Here is a 3,981-nt window from a genome sequence, read left to right on the forward strand (position 1 = left end):
TAGGCTCATGGTAATCTTTTATAGAGGTTTAACTTATTGGGGGGGAGGGGGGCAAAGGCATTTCAGCTTTTTGTGAGAAAATATGGGGATATCCCAGAAAACCATTTGTAGCCAGAACAAATTACAAATCCTTGTAGAGAAATGGTGTAGAAATGACTTTTGTCTGAAGCAGAAGCACAAGTGCCTTCAAGGGGCAGTATGTTATTGGAGTCTCTTCAAGAGACATAATGATCTTGCCCTTCCTGTATCTTGCTATCAAGGTTTAGGTTGAGGCCTAAAAAGAAGTCCCAATAAATTATATTACTGGGATTGTATTGGTCAAACAAAAGGTAAAATATTTTTCATTCTGTTTTATTTGAAAAAAATAGTCAAATCCTTCCCTTCTGCACTCTTAAACCCATCAAAACAAACTCTTTGCTTAGAGACAAACCATGGTTCAGAACTAAACTAGCATGTTTTCCCTGTCTTTTGAGGGTCAGTTTCAGTTTTTAATCCCCATTTCTGCGTGTGCTTAGTTTGACACAACTGTGCTGTAACTGCACATTTTTAGTGCTACTTGTGAATTAAATGGTTAAACAGAACTGTAACTTCTATTGATAAATTGTCCTGACTTGTATTTATTAATAGCAAGGATCTATGCTTATTCCAATAGGCACTGTTTAAGTTTGGGTTTGTTTCCTCATTGTCTTCCTGTCCTATTGTATACATTGGAGTTGGTCCCAGAAATTTTCTTTTAAACCAGCCAAGATTGTAATTTTTCTTCTTTTTTTTTTTTTTTTTCCTTTCTAACCATCCTGAAACACAGTAACAGGAAAGATTGACAGAAGAGTCTGCAATGCCAGAAGGGTAAATGATGTTTCACAGTTGTATAGAATAAAAGGCTTTAGTTAAAATGTTTTCAAGTCGTTTTGTGTACCAGATTAATGATGCAATTTTGGATCTTTGATCTTTGCTATTGAATGTTACAAAGGGCTTCAGAGTCCTTCAAAGCCTCAAATAATGGAATGGCTGAAGAAATGGCAGTGCCTTAGCAGAATCACATGAAGATGATCATGTAATATGGTTGAAGGTAAGAATTTAGGAGGTGTGCAGACCTTCAAGTGTGAGCTCTGAGCTCCTGTTGAGGTGCCAGATGTGCTCAAGTCATGCTGCTCACCTGGGCAGTGCTGCTTTTGTACCATGAAAGTAGTTTGTGCTAACAAGTGACTGGTGCCAGCTGGTGCTGAGTTGTCTGGATGTTGAAAGGTTGTATCCTTGTAAGAGGCACATGGGAAACCAAGGCTGGTTTTCCTGATGCTGAAAAAGCCAGGACAGGATACTCAAAGCTTTTGCCGTGGGGATTGTCAGCTGGGCTGCTCTGGTGGAGAATGCAGTAATTCAGTGACCAAATGTCCTCCCAGAAACTCCCAGCATCTGACTTAGATGGAGTATAAAGTGAGAGGAGGGGTTTTTTTGCTACTCCCTTTTAATTTCTGTCATCTTTTCTGGACTTGTGCTGTCTGTAAGAGTCCTGAAGGCAAAAGCAGGAGAATTTTGAGTTCATATGAGACTCACAGCTCCTGGGGACATTGTGAACAGAGAGAGTTCCAGTTTGCCAGAATCATAGAAAAGGCCATTGATTTGTAGAAGTTATTTTAATTTCCAAGTTCATGGTGGGAAGGAGTTGCAAATCTAGTACTTAGTAGTGTAACCTGTCTCCTAGAAGAGCATTTAATTTGTCTATGACAGGCAATTTTTTATTTTCTTCAGGTGAGGAGGTGCTGAGAACAGAAGAGCTCAGCTCAGTACTTGGCAGCTGAAGTGCAAGTATCACTGTAGGAAGAGAACTACTTGAAGGATTTAGAATTAATTTTTAGAAAGGTTTAAAATATAGTCAAAACAGGCCCTAGACAGAGAGGTTGTGAAGTCACTCTGAGGTGAATTAGTGTGGAGGTGCCAAGGAAGGGGAGAGAATGCATTTGCCAGAGGTGAAGGCACAAAGGGACTGTCACAGAGACCAGTGCATTACACCAAGGTATCATTTTTCCTTTTGCAGAGGTCATGTTTGATTCAAAAATTATCTTACGCTGTACCTGTGCTGGTTGCTCCCGAACAGAGCTGGGTGAAGTCACCTCACAGCTGGATAACAGAGCTGTTGGGAGCACATGCACACTTAAAAGTCAAGAATATGGGTTGACTGAAAGTTTCCTTTGCTGTGGTGGGGTTTTTTCTGTAAACAGCTGTGCAGATATCATGCAGAGCAGAGGTACTGATTAGAGACTGGGTGGGACACGCCTGATCTCTCTCTGAGGATATTGTGACAGTGTTCTAGCCATCCTTTTTGGGGGACTGTGAGTGCTTGATTACTTTTTATAGCTTAGAAATGTAACTTACACAATTGCTTTGAAATTCTGTTACAGCAGAACTACTGCCAAGTTAGTGTTTGCTTAAGGCAAAAGTCAGCGGGGATGTGTCATCATTAGTGGCAGTGCCCAGGAAATGGAACTGGTTAACCCAGTCAAATCAGTGCAGTGAGTAACATGTAGCTGTTTTCACTTAACAGCCAGAGGCAGTGGTGCCTGTTCTTATGAAACTGCTTGGAGGTGAAAATATTTGCCCAGCTTTGGGGGAAGATGGAGAATACATCTGGAAATGTTTGAGCGCACTGGTACACGAGCAGTGTGATCTCTGCTTAGCATTAGAGAGATCTGTTTTCCTGCAGCATTTCTGAGTTACAGCTCAGAAAAATTCTGAGATGCCAAGTGTGGCAACTTGGATGAGCAGCCTCTGCACAGAGCCTAGAGCAGTACAGCAGGAGGTTCATTAGATTATCAAGCCTGCTGTGAAAGTTTAAGAGGGAAAACAAAGTCATCACTGCCTGAATTTGGTGTTTCAATGGTTCTTGACAGCAGCTGTTCAACTTAAAGACAGTAAATACATCCATTCACTCATTCCATTCACTCATTCAAGTTCAACCAGAATTAGTTCAGCATCCATATTGCTGTTAACAGTGAGATTTGTGTGTTCATCTCTGGGATGGTTATTTCCTTATCATTCCCAGTACAGGGTTATGGTGTCCAAAGTTCCCATCAATCACGTAATGCCTTGGGAAGGGAGGGATCGGTCCAGCCTGCTCAAGTTAACCTTGCTTGGGGCAGGACCTGACCAAGTTTCTCCAGCCTTTTTTGAGCAGAGTTGTAGTATCCAGGTGGGTGGAGGTCCCACAGCCTTGGAGGGCCCATCCAGGATCAGCCCCTGTCAATCCCAGGTGTCCTGGCTCCTTGGGGTAGGCAGGACCACAGCTCAGTGGAGATGGGCTTTGCCTAATCCCTGCTACAATACTTGAGCTCCTGGGAGCCTCTTTGGATTAAACATCTGCCAGACTCATGTCCTCAGGCTCAGCTATTAATATGAGGGAGCAGCTCAGGTCTGGAAGCTGATCCTGTTGTGTCTGGCCATAGAAACCCCTGAGTGCTCCAAGGTGAGATCCTCCTCCCTTTGTTTTGCCCTCCTTGTGATGCTGCCAAGACAGTCCTTCTTGTGTCTGCAGAAGAACTGCTGCTGTTGTGTTTAGATGCCCTCAAAGTTTACAGAGTGGGAGAAAGGTCATATCCAGCTCCTCCTTACCTGGAAACAGATGTTTGGGACAGCACAGGTTGATTGGCTGTTCGTTTTTGGCTCTGCATCCTGCCACTCTCAGGTGCTTCTCCAACTCTTTTCAGGTTTTATTTTGAAACTAAGAAATTCTAACCATCTTTCTCGCTTCTGTACCCACAAGTAAGAGTACTGCCTACTTACCTTGGCTTCAGCAGTGAGATAGCATCCAAATTATCAAGAGAAAAGGAATTTGATGAGGAGGTTGAACTCTTCATCTCATTTAGCATTTGAATCATTAAGTTTCAGGTTAGGAGAACCCAACATCCCTCTGCCTGAGGCTTAACCCTAAGGATTTGGTTTTCCAAACCCCTTCCAAGAACCAGTTAACACACAGACCGACTGACA

The sequence above is a fragment of the Manacus vitellinus genome, unplaced genomic scaffold (genome assembly GCF_001715985.3).
Source record: "Manacus vitellinus isolate BGI_N305 unplaced genomic scaffold, ASM171598v3 scaffold_12_pilon, whole genome shotgun sequence".
Taxonomy (NCBI): domain Eukaryota; kingdom Metazoa; phylum Chordata; class Aves; order Passeriformes; family Pipridae; genus Manacus; species Manacus vitellinus.